The sequence below is a fragment of the Trichosurus vulpecula genome, chromosome 3 (assembly GCF_011100635.1).
Source record: "Trichosurus vulpecula isolate mTriVul1 chromosome 3, mTriVul1.pri, whole genome shotgun sequence".
Classification (NCBI taxonomy): domain Eukaryota; kingdom Metazoa; phylum Chordata; class Mammalia; order Diprotodontia; family Phalangeridae; genus Trichosurus; species Trichosurus vulpecula.
Window position 1 is genome coordinate 166,398,875 of NC_050575.1, and position 22,530 is coordinate 166,421,404.

Below are 22,530 nucleotides of genomic sequence, written 5' to 3' on the forward strand. Positions count from 1 at the left end.
GTACGAATGAAATATACATTTTCAGACATGACCAAACTACACAAATTTGTACAAAGGAGAGCTTTCATTAGGAAAGGGAGGAGTGTTGTGGGGGGAATGCAAGGTAACAATAGTGGTGTGAAAGAAAAAGACATTAAGGAAACATGTAAAAATACACATAAAGTACAACAGAAGTAATTTCAAAAAGGGATACAGACAAGAAAGGGTTAGTATAAGAATAACAATGTAGTACAATGTTAAAGTCAATGTATACATAAAAAAACAAACTGTAGATTTATGGTTGCCTATGCAATTCTCTTTTTCTCTACTTTGTATATTAAGTTGTTCGAGTTTGCTATCCTTCAAATTCACAACTTTAAAAATCATTTAAAATAAAATTCAAGATTTCCTGCCAAGGTGAATATCTGAACAAGTGGCAGACCATCCAACTCCTCCCCTCCCTACTTCAACAAAACCTGGATGTTTACACCAAACTGAATAATGATCAGGAAATCCAATGAGAAACTACATCAAGTGACTTCTACCCCAGAACTGCACCCTACCTCCCCCCCAAAAAAATTAGTCAAAAAGAACAGGAATAGGATTAAGAAAGGGAGCTCCCTCCAGCACAATCAGAAACAGTATATGTATAGCTGTAAGGGTCTGTGTCTAGAAGGCAGCAAGAGGGCCAGGCTCCCCTGTGAAAGCTCCTGGGTAATCAGAAAGCCCCAAGGGGATCTTGGAAACCCTGTAGTGGAAGCAGAGAGTATGTCCTGACCAACATGGTGCCCCAGTGCTTAGACTTGGATCACCTATGCCCAAGGGCTTTAAGGTCCCTAACACTCTTAAAACACCAGAAAGGTCCTGAAGATCTAGTCCTCTGAACCTCAAGAATTCAGGGAAACCTTACCCCAGGAAGTCAGCTCAAGAATTCACAGCAAGATCAATAAACACTCCATCGAAAAGTGCAGCACAGGTTGGAGCCTGAAGCAATTCAGAAACTAAAGCAGGAGAAATGAGTAAATCAAAGAATAAGACCAACTAGTATCAGAAGTCACTGCAACTCTAATTCCATAACACTGCAAACAGAGACTTAAATAGGTAAAAATGAATTTTCCACAAAGACTACAAAGATACATAGAAGAAACTAGTAAGAAATCTTTTAAAATGAGATAAAAGTTCTGGAGGAAACAACTAGAAGGAGAACAAATAACTTAGAACAACAAGTGCTAAAAAAACTTACCCAAGTAATGCACTCCCTAAAACTAGAATAAACCAAATAGAAATGAAGAGACAATTTTAGAGAATCTTGGGTTGTATGAACTGAGTAATATAAGAAGAATGAGAAGAACAATTTATACATGGAAAGAAACATTGTAAAGAAAAACAAGTTGGAAACAGTGAAGAACTTGACCAACGCAATGACCAATTAGCTACGTATCATAGCTCCAAAGGACTTATGATGAAGCATGTTACCTACCTTCCTAACAGAGAGGTGACAGACACAGAGTACAGAGACATAAATTTTTGAACATGTTAAGTGTGTAGATTTGATTTGTTTCACCTATGCTTATCTCTTATAAAAGAGGTTCTTCCCCTTTATTTCTCTCAGTTTTTAATGGGAAAGGGAGGATTAGGATTAGCAATAATCCTAAATTAATGAGGAGGAGGATTAGCAATAATAATGAAAAAAGATTTATAACATTTCTTTTTAATTGTACAGAAGAAAGCAGAAGCACAGACAAGAACAATTTTGAAACTAATGTGTAAAATTATATACTTTTTAAAGGAAATAGAAAAAAGATTTTAAGTTTCATATAGAATCTTTTTTTGTGTGTTCTGCTGTGGAAACGTATGTGGAAATGCATGTGGAAATGCATGGTTAGTGTTTAAGTTCAGAATGAAAAGAATTTCAAGAACAAATTAAAAATTAAAAAGTGAAGGTACCTCAGTGGTAAATACAGCTACAGAATCTGAAACTGATTTATTAACAGGACTGTAATTACACTAGGGCATAGCTGTAAACTTTTATGCACCCCTATTTCAGAAACAGGGAAAAAGGGGTTGGGGAAACCAGTAGCATTTGTATAAAACTCATGCATAGGGCCCTAATTAATATTAACAATTTAGATGCAATTTTATATTCTAAATAAATTTTACTTCATTGTCTACCTACTTTGGGCCAAAAAAGCTAGTTTTATTTTACTTTTACATTGTTTTCAAAGGCAATACTGCAAATTTCATCTTGCAATAATTGTTAAACTATCTGATACTGGTTAAAAACAGAAAAGTAGAGAAACAAATAATTCAGTTTCTAGTAATTTAAGAATATAAACTATTTGGGAAATAATCCCTGAGTTGATAAGAATTGCTAGGAAAACTGGGGAGCAGTTTGGCAGAACTTAGGCTTACATCAACATCTTACCATATACTGTAAGCTCAAAATAGATAAACGATCTAAATTTTAAAGGACATATCATTAAAAGCCATTATAGAAAAGTGGTCAAGATATGAACAAATATTTCTCTAAAGAATCCCAAACTATTAACAAGAAAGAATGTTCCAAATCACTAATAAAAAAAAATGTAAATCAAAATAACCTTGGGTTTTTACCTTCCACCTGAAATACTGACAAAGAGAACAAAAGACTAAAAGTTAATTTTGGAGGGGCTGTAGAAAGCCAGGTATGTTTATGTATAATTGGTAGAGCTGTGAATTGGTACAACTATTCTGGAAAGCAATTTAGAATTATGCAAATAAAGTGATGAAAATGTCCATACCTTTAGAACCAGATATTCCATTGTTAAGCATGTGTCTCAAGGAGGTCATTAACAAAAAGAAAGGCACCTTACATACAAAACTATTTATAATAACACCTTTCACGATAAGCAAAGAACTGAAAACAAAGTATATGTCCATCAACTGAGTAATGACTAAACAAATTACAGTATATGAATGTAATGGAATATAACTGGACTACAAGAAACAATGAACAAGAAGAATAGTGAAGCACTGAACTCATGACTGAATGATACAGTATGAAGTAAGCAAAGTCAAAAAACAATACACACAATGATTACAGCAACGTAAATGGAAAGACCAGTAACCACAAAACAATCAAAAATGAATGTTTGTGAAACTATAAATATGATTGGCTCCAGTAAAGAGATATGAATAGATACCTCTCCCCCGCCCCCCTGCTCCTCTGCAGAGGTTGGAGTCCAAGGGTGTGAATCATTGCGTATGTTAGATTTTTTCCAACTGTTGACCAGTTTTGCTGGATTTTTTCCTCTTCTTCCTCTTTAAAAAAAAAAATTCTTTGTTATAAAGGATGGTTCTGTGAGGTGAGGGGGAGAGAAGGATACAAGAAGAAATCTAAGCAATGCAAAAATAAATGATATTTAAAAATTTTTTTCATGAATTATATTAAAAAGATGCATGTAGAGGGAAGACTAACTACATAACAGTTCAGTTTCATAAATAATCCCTTTTTCTTCTTTGTACATTGAAATGTTCATGTCAATTAAGTTTTTAATTAAAAAATTAAAATGCTATGGTGGAATACTACTGCACTGTAAGAAATGGCAAGCAGGTTGGTTTTAGAAAAACATGGAAAGATTTGCATGAAATAATGCAGAATGAAACAAGCAAAACCAAGAGAATGTTGCATATAGTAACAGTAATATTGTTTGAATACTATGAAGGACTAAGCTATTCTGAGTAATATGATCATTCAAAGCAACTACAAAGGGCATAGGAAGGAAAATGCTATCATCCCACCTCCAGAGAAAGAACTGATATATGGAAGTATGGTTCCACACTTACATATCTATATAAAATGTTGGCCTTCTTTAACGCTGGGTTGGGAGGGATGGAAGGAAGGAGAAAACTCAGAATCCAAAATGTAACGAATAAATATTTTTTTAAAAGAAAGCTATGGTTTTGGGGAAAGTTCTTAACTAAATAAGGGACAGAAGCGATCACAAAAGACAGAAATTTCAATTACATAAAACTGAAAAGCTTTTACAGTGACAAAATCAATGCAACTAGGGAAAAGAAGCAATAATGGGTAAAAATCTTTGTATCAAATATCTCTGATGAGGGTCAGATATGAAAAACATACAGGAAAGCAACACAAATACATTAAGAAAAAGAGCCATATCAAATGGACAGTCAAAGTAGTCAAATGTAGCCAAAGGATATAAACAAAAAGTTCTCAAAAGAAAAACTATAAAATATTAACAACTACATTAAAGACTTCCATATCACTAATAATAATAACAAAGGAAAATCCAAACAACTCTGAGGTTTTACCTCATACTCAGTAAATTACAATGACAAAAAACGGAAACAGTGTTGGAGAGGCCACGAATAGACACACATAGTATTACACCCTTGGTGTAACTCTAAAGTGGTCCAATCATTCTGGAAAGCAATTTGGAAGCATACTTTAAAAAAAAAATGACTGAAATGTTCATACCTGGAGGTTCAGGTATGACCCTTGGAATTCAAGTACTAGGAACATAGCTGAGTTAGATTAAAAATAGAATGAAAGGTCCCCCATAAACCAAATAAAATACCTACCTCCTAGGATTGTTGTGAGGGTAAAATGAAGTATTTTGTAAGGCACTCTGCAAGCCTATTAATGCTACATAAATGCTAGTGACTATTATTGTTGTTGTGCTTTCTGTTGTAGCAAAAAGAACTGGAAACAAAAAAGGTACCTATCACATGGGTAAAGGTTAAACAAATTATGTTTATGCACAATGACTACAAGTGTAAATTGAAAGAATTTTTAAAAAAACTCTGACCCATCATTCTATAATAACGGCCAAGATTTGTCCTATGGATGAGAAAATGTACTTCCCTGTCTTTTTTGGAAGAAATTAATGAAATGAAACACGGCTATGTACTTTCAGACTTGCTTGAAGTTTTGCTTTGTCACATGGATGACACTGACAAGTGAAAAGTGATGATATATAAAAACAAAAGTTAGTGTTTAAAAAGCTTTTTGGAGGTGAGGCCAGGATGGAGGAATAGCAGGAAGCAGTACAAAGTTCCTCCCCAAAGATCCTATAAAATAGGCAGGGGATCAGGAACAAACTGTACACCAGAGTCAAGCAGGGGTCCCATATAAGGGCACCTGGGGACAAGTGTCAACTGTCAACTTTGTCACCTACTATCCAGGTCCAGTCACATATCCAGGGCAGAATGAGGAGGGGACCTGTGCCTACCCCCACCATTCCCCACCCCCGACCCTAGTACAGCCCTGGGGCTATGTACTAAGAAAGGAGCAGATTCAGAAGTAAGCAGCATCAGTGGGACTTAGTTACCAAGAGAATAGCAAGGGTCACAGTTCTAGCTTCTAACCCAGGCTGAAGCCTGCATAGAAATAACCAGGGCAAGAACCCCAGGCCAAAGGGAAGCCTACAGTTTTATCACTCCGAACTAGCAGAGCTTCCCCACTGGCTGACTGTGGCCAAGTCTAGCAGCAGTCTACTGATGATTAGACCGAAACCCAAGTCAGACACTTGCAGAGCTCAGACCAGGGGGACAGCAATCAGACTTTACCCTGGATCATACCTCCTTGGGAGCACTGAAAGTTTGCAGGGTCATAGCCTCTCCCTGAGATCCAGCAATAACACAACACTTAATACCCCAAGAAAGCAGCAACAGGATCAGTCCAGATCTTCCCTCCAGGAGTGCAGACTGCAGCCCTAATATCAAGTTCAAAGAAAGAATGAGCAAACCAAAAATGAATTTTACCATAAAGAACTAATTATGGTAGCAGAGATGCTCAAGACACAAATGCAGAAGAGAATGCCTCTAAAACATCTATAAGCAAAGCCTCAGAGAAAAACAGTGTGGCCACAAATTCAACTAGAATTCCTGGGTGGATAATTTAAAAAAAAAAAGGTTTTGTCAAGTGAAAGGGGAGCTTGAGGAAAAAATGAGAAAAGAAATGAGAACCAAGGAATAAAGAATTGGAAAGGTAATTAACAGCTTGGGAGAGAGGCACAAAACTTTGCCCAAGCAACAAACTCCTTGAAAATTAGAATGGACCAAACACACGCCAATGACTCCATGAGACAACAAGAAATATTAAAGCAAAGTCAAAAGACTGAAAAAAAAAAAAAAAAAGAAAATCTGAGGTTATTTCAGAGCCAAAAAAAACCAAAAAACAAAAACTGATCTGGGGAAAAGATCATTGGACTATCTGAATGTCATGGTCGAAATATGAGTCTAGACATCTTATTTCAAGAAATCTTAAAAGAAAACTGCCCCAATATCTCAGGAACTAGAAGGCAAAATGGAAACAGAACTCACTGGTTATCTCCTGAAGGAAACCCCAAAACAAAAACTCCAAGGAACATTACAGTAAAAGTCCAGAGCTTCCAGGTCTAAGGGAAAATACTGCAAGCAGCTAGAAAGAAATAATTCAAGTACCCAGGAGCCACAATCAGAATCACACATGATTTAACAGGCACCACAAAGAGGAGAAGTCAGCTTGGAATACAATATTCCAAAAGGCAAATGACATAGTCTTATGGTCAAAAATAACTTAGCCAGAAAAACTGAGTATAATGCTACAAGGGAAAAAAAAAAGGAGCTTTAATAAAAGTTACTTCCAAGCATTCCTGACAAAAAGACTGGAGCTGCACAGAAACTCTGAAGTTCAAACACAATAGAAACATAAAAAGGTAAGCATAAACAAACAATGTTAAGGGACTAACTAAATAAGGATAAACTGCCTAAATTCTAATATGGGAGATGATACATGGGTCCCCACTGAAGCCCATCATCATCAGGGATCAGAGAAGGAGTCTAATTAGAATGCCTGTGAGTCAATCTGTTATAACTTGATGATCTTAAGAATGGAAAGAGTAAAACACTAGGGAGGAGGAAGGGGCTTGAAAAGGGAAAGAAAGGTTAAAAATTATCTCACATAATCAGGATGTGCTAGTAGACAGCCAAGGAGGAGGGGATAGAGGAAGCAGCTGATACTTCAAACCCATTTTTATCTGAAGTGGTTAAAAGTTTAAAGAATATACACATATACCAAGAACTTGTATTCTTAACAAAAACATCTCACTAAACAGGAAAATAAGAGAGAAAAGGAGAGAGAAGGGGTAATTAGTGGAAGAACAGATTAAGGAAGGAATTAATCCAAGCAAAACAAACACCAAGGATGCACAAAAATATTGATAGCTTTTTTTTTTGAGGGGGCAAAGAATGAGAATCTGAGAAGGTACCCATCAATTGGGGAATGGTTGAATGAGTTATAATAAATGAATGTCATGGCATACTATTGTGCTATAAGAAATGATGGAGATGGTTTCAAAGAAATCTGAGATTTACATGAATTGATATAGAATGAAGTGAACAAAAACTGAACAACTAATTGACAATTATTGACAATAATAAGATGATAATTTTTGAAATAATTAGGAACTCTGATCAGAGTAATCACAAACCATGATTTCAGATGACTTAGGATATAGCATGCCACTTACCTCCTAATAAAGAGGTGAAAGATTTAAGCATGTGGAATGAAAGATTTTTTTTGGACATGGCCAATGTGGAAATTTGTTTTATAAAAGGGATTTGTTTTTCTTTCATTCTCAATAGAGCAAGGCAGGGGGGATGTGAAGGAAAGAAGGTGGATTTTTGATGATTTAAAAAAAGAACTAGAAGAAACAGGTAATTTTAATCTTAACATCAGGAAAAACTTCCTGGAAACTTTCAGGAAAAACAAATTATACAGCTGCCCGAAAGGCAATGAGCTGCCTTCAGACAGAGAGTCTTGGGAGTCCAATCTGAGGAAATCGTTTGGTTTTTTTTTGACATGTCCAATGTTGGAATTTGTTTTGCTTGACTATGACATGTTAGTAATAGGTTGTTTTTCTTGCTCTATCATGAGGTGGTGGTGGGAAAGGAGAAATATAGGAAGGAGAGCATGCAGACCTGAAAATAAATAATTTTTTAGAACACTTTTCGCAAGTTTTTGGAAAGACCAAAAAAGATTTGACACTCCAGAGGTTGCCTATTTTCTTGGGTTGCTGCCAACACTGACTAGCCCTTTGGAGAAGGAATTAGGAGGGCTCTGGTGACACATGAAAAGCGTTTCAGAGGGACTGACCTCAGGTACAGCAGCATATATAATCTAAAGAAAAAGTTTCAAAATTAAGATAAAAAGATTACAAGAGTACTTCTAAGCCAGTACCATATACAATTTCAAATCAGTAATTTTGTAAAATATATATTTATGTACAAACATTTTTATAGCATATAAAGATTGGAGCTTTCTCCTCCAACTAAACCGTTTTTTGTTGTTTGTTTGTCTTTTGACAGGGCAATTGGGGTTAAGTGACTTGCCCAAGGTCACACAGCTAGTGTCAAGTGTCTGAGGCCAAATTTGAACTCAGGTCCTGACTCCAGGGCCGGTGCTCTACTCACTGAGCCACCTAGCTGCCCCTATCCTCCAACTAAATCTTAAGGGAGTAGGCTGGGGCACTGAAAGGTTAAGTGACTTGCCTAGGTCTGAAACCTTCCCCCTCCCCCGCAAAAGGCTAGCTTTCTGGCTAGCTCATATACTTCTTTGGGCATATATTATACACTATGTTTGGTTAAAAAAAAAGGACACTGACCATTATTTTGAATATGGCAGTATTCCTGCATATCATGTATCTCTTTAAAAACTGTTTGACGTGATGCTTTTAATTATCTACATTTTGTTTTTACGTGCTCAAGACTGGGATCTTATTATTTATGGGGATAAATCTAAGTATAATCTCTTGAATACAAAGAATCACAGAATGTCAAGAGATAGAAAGTATTTCTAAAGTGATTGTTTCCAATCTTGAACTTGCTACTATACTTAAAATGTATTATTTTTGTTACATTTAGTTTAGTTGTCATTTCCCTATACTATACTGAGGGCAGGGATATTTTACATAAACCTTTTATCTCCACCATATTTCTGCACATAGTAAAACTTACTGAGTTTTCAATGCAAATCCATATTTATTATGCACCTATTGTATGTAGACAGTGGACTTCACTAAGCCCTAGGGAAAGAAACATGAAATTTAAATAAGTCACTGTCCTCATGGTTTTCAGTGTAGAAGAAAAATACATACATAACTATAATGTGCATGTTAATACATAATTACATTAGCTAGGTTCAAAATAAAGTGTTATATGAGGTACTGAGGGGTGATACTATGTGGGGGGAACTCAAGGAAGGACTTATAGAGGTGCTGACATATGAACTGGGCTCTTAAAGGATAGGTAAAATGGCAGGGAGTATACACCATATACAGCAAAGATACAAATTAGATAAGCATAGGGTATATTGGTTAAAAAAAAAAAAAAGAGGAGCAGTTAGGTTCAATTTGGCAACGGGAAAGGGAGTAATAATATTTCACATTTGTGTATCACTTTAAGATTTACAAGAAGACAAAACTGCAAATATAGGAGGGTTCCAGACTGTGAAAGGTCTTGAATGCCACATTGGGGAATCTGACTTTACTCAGCAAATATAGGAAGCCACTAAATACTTTTAAATAGAGGCATGACATGACTATACAGAAGGTACAGCAATAGTATAAAGCACAGACTGGAGGGAGAAAAAGGCAGATAAAGAGGTATTGTAATAGTTAGGTAGATTGGTCAATATGAGGCCTATACAAAGATGGATGCAGTAGAAAAAGGAGAAAAATTCAAGATGTTGAACTGAATTGAACCCTCTGGTTTTACAGACTAAAAAACTAGGGCCCAGAAAGGGGACCGTCACAAAGCCAGGACAAGAAGCCAGGTCTCCTAATATAACCAGTACCCTAATCTACTATACCAAAGGTGTTGCACACACTGGACCTCAAAATTCTCGAACTGCAGCTGAACCAGATTAAAATGTTTATCATTTTAATTAAGAAAAATTAACATAAATAAAATAACAGTATAAATGTTAATTTGTGGTTTTCTAAGTCAATATGCCACCCACAGGGATCCTTTTTTATTTGAGTTTAAAACCACTGCATCCCCTCCCCCCCCCACACACACACCCCATATCCACTGTAAAATCAGCTGTAGAAAGCCATCTTGCTGTAGTAGAAAGAATGCTAGATTTGTAGTCTGAAGGTAGGTAAATGTATCATCTAACATTTGACCTGACTTAGAATCTGGAGACGAGGATCCAAATCTTGGCTCCAACATACACACTAATTGAAACTATGGGGAAGTCACTTCTTTTTAAGCCAGTTCCAAAATCTATAAGATAAGGATAATAATCTTTACAAGACCAACCTCACAGGGTTGTTTCCAGGAAAGGGATATATAAATATGTCATTATACCTACAAACAGAATCACAACAGTTAACATTCATAGTACTTTTTTTAATTTACAAAGGACTTTAAATATATCAATTTGATATAATGACTTAAGCCTCAGTAAAGGCTCACCATAACTGGAAAAGTAGATGGGATGTTACGTTCAAACTGAGGGATAACAAATGCACAGCCCAAGTGCTGCAATGGTTTGTATGGACCTAAAGAAGGCTTTCAGCACATCCTGCAAATCCCTACATGGAGGACTTACGGAAGGAGAATCACAAAGCTCTACGGAGGGAATTCAAATCAACAAACATTTATTAAATCCCTACCAAGTACAAGGTAGGGGCTTAGGGATTGAAAAGACAAAAATGAAATAGCCCCTGCATCCTGGATGCTTTTGGCAATTTGGTGAAACCACATATGGACCCCTTCTCAGAAGGTTGTTTTTTAACTTCATAATTAAAAAAGATGCTAAATTTCAGTCAGAGGTTAGTTAAAATAAAGATGTAATTTTTTTTACCGTCCAAGTTCACAGTCCCCCTGAAATCCACGGGCCCCAGGTTTAGAACCTCTAGGAACCTCCATTCTGTAATTATACCCATACTAAGAAGGTGGTGGTTCCACTGCTGTATAAAATAATATCAAACATATACAGAACACACACAGGCACAACCAGGCCATTTTAAAAATAACCAATCCCTTCTGCTTAGGGGACTTGAATAAAGAAAACCTGGGTTACAGTATCAGTTTTGATACATAATAGCTGTGTTAACTTAATTAAGTCATTTCAACTAAATGAGACAAAGTTTCCTCATCTGTAAAACCCAGGCAACCTTCTAAGATTGATTGTAAATTGTAAAACTGTTGCGGATCTGCCTTTGGGGGAGGAGTTTCCTCAGAAAGAGCTCCCCACACCGATGACAACCCCAGTTCCTGACCAAAAAAAAAGGCAAAAATGGGAATAATCCTTTCACTCTCTACCTCACAGGGTGATTAAGGAAAGCACAAGAGAAACCTTAAAACGCCAGAAAAAGAGGTGCGATTAGGTTTGTTTTGATGACTACCCCTCCCCCTCGCCGCCAACCCCCGGCCGCCCCGCCCCCCACCTGAGCCTATCCTCCCTCACAGGATAGGCGACCAAAACCCCGCCCCACCACAGGCCGGCGCCGACATCCAAGCCCTGAAGCCCTCACCAGCCCTCAGGCGGTTATCCGCCAGCTCAAGGGAGGGAAACGCCACAAAGTCCGTCGCAGTGCGGGGCTCCCCGCCCGGAGGAAGGCCGGGCCGGGAAAGGGAGCCCCAGACGTAGCCTCAGAAGAAAATTCCTCAGACGAGGGAAGGTGAAGGAAGAGAGCGCGCGCCCGCGCCCAAGGAAAGGGGAGCAAGTTGGAGGTTGAGAGGAAGGGGGCGTGGTCCGAGGACCACGCGGCCTGCGCATGCGGACTTTGCTCCTCCTCCCCCTCCCCCTCCCCCTCCCCCCAACACCTAGGGCTCTGGAACACCCGTTACCAAGAGTGCCCCATCTCCCATCCTTTCCTCGGACGCTGCACGCGTGCGCACAGGCGCGTGGCCTTTCGTTTCACTCCCCACCTCCGAGCGGTTTGTAGAGCCACACCACCCCAATTCCACCCATCCCCACCTCCAGTTGTGCTTTTCTCCTCACCTGACTAAGACTTCACTCACTCACTCACTCACTCACTCGGCTTCACCTCCTTCCGCCGCTATCCGGTCGCCATGCTGGGGCTCGAGCCTGGCTGAAGAAGCGGTGGCAGAGTGGGGGAGGGGAGAGAAAGGCACAAGACGCAAGCTTCATCCGGAAGTCTGGCTGCCGGGGGCGCGCGCGCCTCCGGTCCCGCCCCTTTCCCGCCTACCTCGCGTGGTTGCCAGTGCCATGGATAAGCCCTGCCCTTAGTCTTTTTTTTCTTTTTAATTTTTTTTTTATTATAGACCTAGTCATCAATAAGAAGCCATAGAAAAGAAGGTTGTATGTGAAATTGTGGACCACTCGTAGTTTTCTTTTTTTAAGGGTCCGTTAAATTTAACATGCTACTAACAAAACTGCCCTGCTTGTCTCTGCTCCGTAATGAACTCGATTATGGTGTGTGTACTTTTTAAATGTTTCAAAGATACCTTTTTTTTTTTTTGCATCACTACCCACCGACTTTTGGTGCAGGGATAGTGCTGGGCATGGAATCAGGATGTCCCGAGTTCGAATTTGACCTTTGAAACTTACTAGCTATGTGATTCTGGGCAAGTCACTTGAACCTTGTTTGCCTCAGTTTGCTCCTATGTAAAATGAGGATAATAACAGCATCTACCTCCCAGGGTTATTCTGAGAATCAAATGAGACAATTATAAAGCTGTGGGCCTCAAATTCCAATCCTCAGTAAAATACCACTGAAGGAGGGCTTGGAGCAGTGCTCAATTTGTTAGGGAGACTCGTGGTTCCTAAGCAATTGGATCCAAGACCTTTCTTCACCATGGCAATGCTCAGGGGCTGAGGGATTTTTAAAGCTTGGGGAGACCCTGGGAGGTTCCTTCAGAAGCATGGAAATTCCTATAGTTGGCTAGTCTTCAGAAGTGTTGGGAAGGTCCTCTGATAGACTAAGGGCAATGTCCATCAACCATAACCACGTTTATCAGTAAGCCTTTCACAGATCATTATTTACAAGCATCTCAGCAGAAGCTTCCCAAGGCCTTTAAACACCAGTGTTTGATCAGCAGTATCCTAAGGGACCATCCATGGTGTGTGGTTTTGCAGCAAAGGTCACTGGGGAAAGAGCAGTAGTAATTCATGTGGGTGTAAATTGGTGAGGCAAATGAACCTTATTTCAAGCATAAGTTATTTTAGAGTAGTGGGGGTGGGGCACAAATAAATTCTTATGCTCTACTATTAATATAGTATGAATTTAGCTATTAAATCAAACATCATCATCAATACATGGTGGGTTAATCAATCATAACACTCATTCTAACAGTATTAACTAACATAACTAATTCGAACTTAACTCTATCCTGCTTACCTCACTAACATGATCAGTGATACCCATTAAGTCACAAAGAACTAAGTAAATACTGATTAAATTGAGTCTGGGTATCAAAATTATATACACATAGTGCTATATAAATGTTAGCTGTCATCCTCAATAAAACCTCTCCCCTTGTAAATAAGTATAATCAAGTCAATCTATCAATGAATATGCATTTATTATATCTATTTTGTTATGTATTTACTATATATTTTAGGCTGTTAATATGTGATTATTGCTAAGGATACAAAAAAAGGCAAAAGACAGTCCCTGCTCTGGAGAAGCTCACAGTCTAATGGGGGAGACAATGTGCAAACAACTAGGTACACTGAAGACAGACAATAAGATTGGCTATGTCTGACAGTGTCTATGCCAAGAAGTAGAAGGAAGACTTAAGTTTCATTATAGTTTTCTGATATCATCACCTCTGTCAAGAGGTGGGGAGAAAACTTAGTTTCATTACCAGTATTCTGATGTCATGATTGGTAACTGCAAAGATTAGCATTCTGAACATCATTGTGGGTATTATTCTGTTCTGCTTACTTCATTTGGTCTAAGATCACATGGGTCTTGCCAGGTTTCAGGGGGTCTGTGTAATTTCTAATACCCCATTATATTTATATACCATAATGTGTTCAGCCACTACTGAGTTGATGGGCACCCACTTTGCTTCCAGTTCTTTGCTACAACAAAAATGTTGTTATGAATATCTTTATGTATATGTAACCTTTTATTCTGTCATTGATCTCTTTGGGGTCCTTTTTTTCCTCCTAGTATATTTATCTTTTGGAGAAGGAAATGGCAAACCACTCTGGTATCTTTGACAAGAAAACCCCAAATGAGACAGAATTGAAACAACTAAACAACAACAAATATTTGTCTTTAAAGAAGTAAAGGAAGAGGGAGAAGTACTTGGGAAGAAATGAAAGGAGAAAGGAATGAGGGAGGGCCAGGCAAGTGGGAGTTTCTGTTGACAGTGACCCGAACCAATAGATAACAGAAATTTCATAAGGGAGGGGAGAAGGAAGAAGCTGGATGATAAAAATGATTATGAAATAATTGTTGAGGAGATCCAGGGTTTTTTCCCTTTAAGGAAACCTCTGTCCCTGCCCAAAAATTTACCCAAGCTAGACCATCTTATCTAGGTGGACTCGTTGCCACACCCAACCCATTCTGTTGGCGGGGGGGGGGGGGGGGGGGGGGGGGGGGGGGGGGGGGGGGGGGGGGACAGGGGTTGGTCAGGGAGGGTAGATTCTTTCTCTAGATTATTTTAGGCTGGGGGTGATCTGGATAAATGACATAATCAAAGCTACATTCCTGGCCCTTCATTAGAACAGATTCATCTTTCATTATAATATTTATTCTTCTCATTAATTGTTAACCAATCAGAGTAGATTGCCCCCCTCAGGAATACCCAGTCTTCCAAGGGTTTATAATCATTGAATAGGTTCTATGAGTGGTCTTTGGCATTTGAGAGTGCCACTGACCCCTTTTATTAATTATCTGCTAGCCTAATTAATAAAATGATAATTATCCAGAAAGTATGTCCCTGAAGCTTTTTATACATCACATGGCAGAAGTCCAGGTCACAGAACTTTTTATATTGTTATAAAAGGAGGTTGGGTTTTCACTTTTCCTTCCTCTTAGACTCATTAGGCCCACAAGAAATATGCAAGCCTTCCTTCTTCAAAAGTTCAATTGCTTCAGGACATCATTTTTAAAATTTTTGACCTCCTGAGTTTCTGCTCCTACTTCTTTCTTAATTGCTTTAAGTTGCTTTATTCTGCCTTTTTTTTAGTATCCCTAGTTTCCTAGAAAACTCAGCTAAATTCTACATCAGCCAGCTGCTATTGCCTCCCTCCACCCTTCACAATTATCTGTATTTATTTTGAATATTTTGCCTATTTTCTTTCTGAATAGAAAGCAGGCTCTTTAAGAGTGAAGTATTTAATTTTCATCTTTGTATTCCCAGTGCCTGGCACATAGTAGGCACCTAAAATTCACATGATAATATTAATTCACAAAAATTCAAAAAAACCTTCAACAAAGTATGGCACTCATTTATTTGAAAAACCATAGGATTAAAAATAATATGAGTAAAACTGTTTATTTGAAACCAAGAGCTAGCATGTTGTAATGGAGAAAACTGGAAACCTTTGCAGAAAAAGATCTTGCATAAAGCAAATATGCCAACTATCTCTACTATTACTTGGCATGATGCTAGAAACATTAGTTATAGGAATAAGACAGGAAAAATATCTTGAGGAAATATGTACCAAGAAATGGAAAAATTCTCTTTGCAAAAAAAATGTTTTACTTTAAAGAACACTAGAGAATCAATGAAAAAATGGAAAGTACAAGTAACTTGAATAAATTTTCAGGAAACAAATTAAATTCATAAAAATCATTAACCTTTCTGTAAATTACCAACAAAACCCAGGAGAGAGAAAGAAAGAGAAATTCCATTTAAGATAAAATTAAGCAGCCATGACACATGAAGGATTTATATAAATACGATTACAATTTTTTAATAGAAATTCAAGAAATAATTGGAAAGATGTTCGTGTTCATGGTTATACCAGAACTACTCTACAGATTTAACACATGCTAATTCACCGCTGGGGGGAAGGGTAGTAGTATCTATGAATTTTTACTGTTGGAGACCAATACAACAAGAGTTAAAGGAATGTTTTGTGACAGAAAATTACCCAAGAATTTGTTGCTAGGTACTACTGCCAATAACCATCAATATGCAGAGATATGGTAAAAAATTGATTTACTATATAACTTACCATAGACTCATTGTATACAAAAATCAGTGAGCCAAGAGTAGCAGTTTCAGCCTGATCTAGTTCATTTTCAACCTTATATAGGTTTTAGTTACATGAGAGTATGCACATAATATAATTTCACATAAGGCAGAAGGGGAGGTTAATGATCTGCATAAAGAACAGATTTATACAAAGAAAGCAGATGAGAAGATCTGTATGAGGTAAAACATGAAACAAATCAATAAACATCAGCTACAATTTGCAAACCATTAACACTGAAAGCTAAAATTTTTTTGTCAGCTTGATTATGTCAGTTTTAGCCAAAAATTCTAGTATATGGTTTGTTTACCAAGGAAGTTATTGACAAGGAATGAAGTCCTATCTATAAATACACATATAGTCATAGAACCATACAATCAAAGGCAGCTAGGTTGGGCAATGTTTAGAGCTCTGGGCCTAGGAAGACCTGAGTTGGGTGATCCTGAGCAACTCACTTAACTTTTGTTTGCCTCAGTTTCCTCAACTGTAAAATTGGGATAATAATAGCACCTATCTCCCAGGGTTGTTATAAGGATCAAACAAAATGGTGTTTGTAAATACAAAACACAAAAAGGCCCTTCCTCTAGGGCCTTAGTTTTATAGTGCTTGATACCCAGACAATACAGATGAAGCAAACTAAAAATACAGAATTTCATTGGGTTAATAGAACTTGCCCATGACCCTCCAGGAAGGTCTATGCAAAATACAGAAACCTACTGGTTAACAAATGGGCTAATGAGCAGACCTTAACCTTTCAGGAGGTCCTAGAAAGCTGATGAGCAGACCCATGAGCTGGTCTGATAAACAGATGCCAAAACATCTACATGGGCTGATGGGCCAGTAGAAAGACAGGCCACAGGCCAGTAACCAGGGTCACTCATTGGCCAAGTGCTCATGTTCATCTTCCCGTGTTGGGCAATAGAGCGATGATGAGGGACAGAGGGGCAACAAAAATAGCTGGGGGATTTTCAGTGCAGTTGAGTAACCTCTGCCATGCTGGGCTTGGTCACTATAATGCGGGAAAACAAGGATGGAGGTCCTCTAGTTAACGTCCTATAATTAAGCAGGTAAATTTACAATCTGTAGTTCATGGCTCTGGAGACTAATATACAGAATTTATAATCACTACCCCCATGGAATCATATCAAGTTGATTAACACTGATTAGAATAAAATAAGGAGTCCAATTAATCATCTATCATACTTCATAGATTTGTAGGCAGCTAGGAGAGCCCTGGATATGGAGTCAGGAAGAACTGAGTTCAAATCCTGCCTAAGATACTGACTAGCTGTCACTTTATCTTAGGCAAGTCACTTAACCTCTCTGTGCCTCAGTTTCCTCATCTGTAAAATGAGGATAATAATAGCACCTACTTCACAGGTTTGTTATGAAGCTATAATGATATTATACTTGTAGAGTTCTTTGCAAACCTTAAAGTACTCAACAAATGTTAGGTATTAGTTAGAGGTAGAAGAGACCTCGAAGGCCATTTAGCCTTAGCAACATAATATATTAATGACAGAAACAACTGTAAACTTGTGTGATCAATGACTGAGAGAATGTATGAATAAATCATGGTATGTAAGTTAATCAATAAATATTAAGTGCCCACAATGTGCCAGGCACTGTGTTAAGCACAGGGGATACAAATATAAAAAGAGACAGTTTCTGCCTTCAAGGACCATACAACCTAATTTTGTGGTTATTCAGTCACATCCAACTCCATTTGGGACTTTCTTGTCAAAGATACTGGATGGTTTGCCATTTCCTTCCCCAGCTCATTTTACAGATGAGGAAACTGAGACAACCAGGGTTAAGTGACTTGCCCAGGGTCACCCAGATTTAAACTCAGGTCTTTCTGACTCCAGGCCTGGCAATCTATTATTGTGCCACCAAGATACCCTTATAATCTAATAGAGGAAGACAAAACAAAAGAGAAGCTGAAAAGCAGAGAGGGATGGGGAGGTACCTGGATCAGGAAAATAAATCAGAGAAGTCCCAAAGTAGTGAGGCCAGGTGAGAAATGAGATGTCTGAGCTAACCTACATCTCTCCCCTTAAACAGAGTTTTGGAATTCATTGTCCCCATCCCCGCCTCCAACTCCTCTCCAATCAGAGAGGCAGAGGGTAATAATGGGGGATGGAATACCAAGGCTGATGAGATCTCACAGGATGATGAGGTCAGTAGATGGTCAGAGAAGGCCCCAAGTAGTTGTCAAGTGAGAAATGAATAATGAATACTGTTATGCTATAAGGAATGACCAGCAGGGAGAATTCAAAGGAATATAACTATATGAAACCAAAAGAACAATGTTCATACTGAGTACAGCAATGTAAACAATGACATTAAACAACCAAGAAATTAGTATTTTATACCATAGATTATACCAGTAAACAAATTTAAGAATTGTAAACAAGTCCAGATAACTTTGAAAGCTCTAGGATGCTTCTGTGCTACAAGGGGAAGAGAAAACTATGGTGGCCTCCTAGAGGAACAAGAAAAGATAAGCTAGGGGATTGAGAGTGTCAACCTGAAAGTTTGGTTAAAGGAGGCAAACTGACTAGGTAATATGTAAATTCATATTGATTATTCCCTTAAAACTAGTGAAGCTAGCTTACTTGTACTTACAAGGAGCCAGAGCATATTTGAACAAAAGAATGAGAAAGCTTAAATACATTTTTACAACAGTCTCAACTCAGCATGTCTGTGTCACTCAAATTTGTGATCTCTATGTATGTTTAATCACAGTATAAGAAAGAAATTTCTTAATTGGATAGAATTGTAAATACAATAAGAGAGTTGACAAAATGTCAATTGAAATTATGATCCAGGACATCTGTATTTTCTTTATCATTAACATACCCATAACATAGTATATGTCTATAAAATCTTAAGATAATAAAATGTCCCATTATTTAAGATAGTGTCTTGGGTTAAGGGTCTCATCCTTAATGGCCATAAACAGAGCAAGAATGCTCTTAAGTCAGCCCCATCTGGCCTTGTTGACATAAGAAGAGGTATTCTCCAAGTTTACTCAGAGAACAAAGAGGCTTAGGTCCAGGCTCTTCTTCTGGTTGATTATTAGTTCAGGCTCTGGCCCTTATTGAAGTTACTAAATTGATATTAAATGATTATCAAGAGATAAAAATGCTAAAGAAGGAGAAAGTATTTCTTCAAACCAGGTTCCTTTAAACCTGTTTGGAAGGTGGGTGGGTGGGTGGAGTCAGGCCTGAAATATTTATTCTGGAAAACAGTTTACCAGAGAAGTTAATAAATTATTCTCACATTTTTACTCTGATACTTAACAGCTATGTGACCCTGGGCAAATAATTTAATTTCTTTCTTCCTCAGTTCCTCCATCTGTAAAATGGGGGCCATAATAACACCTCCCTCTCAGGTTTGTTAGGATAAAATGAGATATTTGTAAAATGTTTTGCAAACCTCAAAGCACTATAAGTGTTAGCTATTAATATTATGTTATCCAAGAAGGTTATTTGCCAGAAAATACCCACATATAAAAATCTATTAACAATACTATTTGTGAAGACAAAAATCTGGAAGCAAAATGCAGGGATTGAGAAATGGTTGAATGATCTCTAATATGTGGAAGTGATGGAATATTGCTGTGCTAATGATTAATTTGAAGGATTCTGGGAAAAATGAAAAGATTTGTGTGAAGTGCTGCAGAGTGAAGGCAGAACTAAAATAACAGCCAAGGACAATGTAAATAAAGGCAACATTGTTATTGTTCAGTCATGTCTGATTCTTCGTGATCTCATTTGGGGTTTTCTTGGCAGAGATACCAGACTGATTTGCCATTTCCTTCTCCAGATGAGGGAATTAGGTAAACAGGGTTAAGTGACTTGCCCAGAGTCACACAACTAGTGTCTGAGGCCAAATTTGAACTCATGACCATGAGTGTTCCTGATTTCAAGCCCAGTGCTCTATCCACCATGCCACCTAGCTTCAACAACCTAGACAACATTATGGGACAATGAAACAGGTCAGATACAATGGACAATGCTTGGCACCAGCCTATCAAAGTTAAAGCACACATCCTTCCTTTTTTTGTTGTGTAAGGTGAAAAGGTTTGAGGTCTGTCAGTTACCCACAACCTGGTTTAGCCTGCCAAACTGCCAAGCCAGTTTGACCAGGGTGTGGTGGCTCCTGAGAGTGCTACGGCTTCTGAAGTAAATTCAGCAATATTTCTCTAAAACTCTTCAATGAATGTTGTGTCTTCCAAGCATGTGATGACTTCCCCCACTGGATTGGCCAGATGAGAACATGTCCCAGGAAGGCAACTAAAGGAGGCGCTGTGGATTGCTTAGAGCTTGGTCAGACTTCAAAGACTCCAAGGTCATCTATTGCATCCCTGGCCATCACCAGTCATCTTGACTTTTGTCTGGCCACTAGACTGATGACTCTGCAAGAGACAGTAGGCTGAAGACTTTGTGCAGCTCTGCCTCACTTAGATTTAGTTTACCCACAAGTTGAGATATCACCCTGTGAAGTCATTGGTCCTATTTGAAAACAAAAGATGAACAGCAACCACAAAGGGCTAAACAGTTTTATTTGGAAGACAAGGAATCAAAGTAGTGACTAAATCCCTAGCCTGGACATTCTATTACCTAGACTTCCTTTCTTCTATTAAGCAGGAAACTTCCAAAGTGGAATATGACTAGTCCTATAGGTCAGCCATAATCACTCAATCAACACTTTTGCTAAATTGTTCTTTTTGTTGTGGGATTTGTTTGGGTGTTTGTTGGGTAGTATCTACTGTGTCTAAATGAATTGCATCAATACTTAAAAGTTACTATACTAACTTTTTGTTTCTTTTTAACAACCTATATAACAAGCTTAGGGTTACAAGTGCAATATTTGTCATCACTTTTTGGTAGTATTGTGTTTTTCAGTTTTGTTTTTTGTTTTGCTTTTACTGCCTGTCTTCTATTTAATTTTATTTTTTTAAATTTATTTTATTTTTAGTTTACAACACTCATTTCCACAAGTATTTGAGTTCCACATTTTCTGTCCCTCCCTCTTCTCCTCCCTTCCCCCCCAAGACAGCATAGAATCCGATATAGGGTTCCACGTATACTTTTGCATTAAACTTATTTACATAATAGTCAAGTTGTAAAAAAGAATTATAACCAATGGAATGAATCATAAGAAAGAAGAAACGAAACCAAAAAAGAAGGAAAAAAAAAGAGAGCAAATAGTTTGCCTCAATCTACATTCAGACTCCATAATTCCTTCTCTAGATGTGCATAGTGTATGGGACAGAATTTTCAAATAGGAGAGACATCTTTAGGAGAAGCAAAGTGAATTTATTTTACAAACCTTGCAAGATTTGGACACACACTGCGTTAATTTATACTCTTAATGAAAAGATTCCCGCCTACCTGTATCCTTTCTCACCATTGGCTGGGAGGTGGGCTTACTATCTAGGCGTGAAAAAGTAGACAGAGGACTAGGGGATCAAGGTTGATCTGGTCCCTATCAGGAACTCAAGTGCTTGGGGTGGCATCTGAAAGTCTAGGAGAAGAAATGGGGGAGTGGGTGGGGTGCAATTCCTTCAGCCTCATTCAATGCAGGTCACAGTGACCCTTTCCTTATTTGGTCACGGCGCGGGGGTGGGGGGGGTGTCTCGGGCCCAGATTTTCTAGAAGTTTAGCTTAGTCACTACTACAAGGTTAAACTCTAAGCCTCTCCTACTCCCTCAGACATTCCCTATTTCAGAAATACGAGAAGAGTATAACCCCTGTATTTTTACCCTGTGAAGTCTTCACAATTTATCCTTCTCATTCAATAGCTTTTTCCATCGTGAGTCTTTTGGAGCTGTCTTTGAACCTTGCATTGATGAGAAGAGCCAAGTCTATCAAAGTTAGTCCTTATAGATACCGTGTGTCTGTAATCATGTATAATGTTTTATTGGTTCTGCTCCCTTCACTCAGCATCAGTTCGTATAAGTCTTTCCAGGTTATGATGGAGTCCATCTGCTTCTCATTTCTTATAGCACAATAGTATTCCATTACATTTACATTTGTATGGGACAGGATTTTTAAATAATATTAGAGACATCTTTAGGAGAAACAAAGTAAATTTATTTTACAAACCTTGCAAGATTTGGGCACACCTCCATAATGGAGGAAGTGAGGTAAAAGGGAACCTGCCTTAATTTATACTCTTCAATGAAAAGATTCCCACCCACCTTTATCCCTTCTCACCATTGGCTGGGAGGTGGGCTTACAGTCTAGGCACGAAAACTACACAAAGGACCAAGGTTGATCAGGTCCATTCAGATTTTTCCCTATCAGAACTCAACTGCCACGGTGGCATCTGAAAGTCTAGGAGAAGAAATGGGGTGGGGGGAGAGGAGA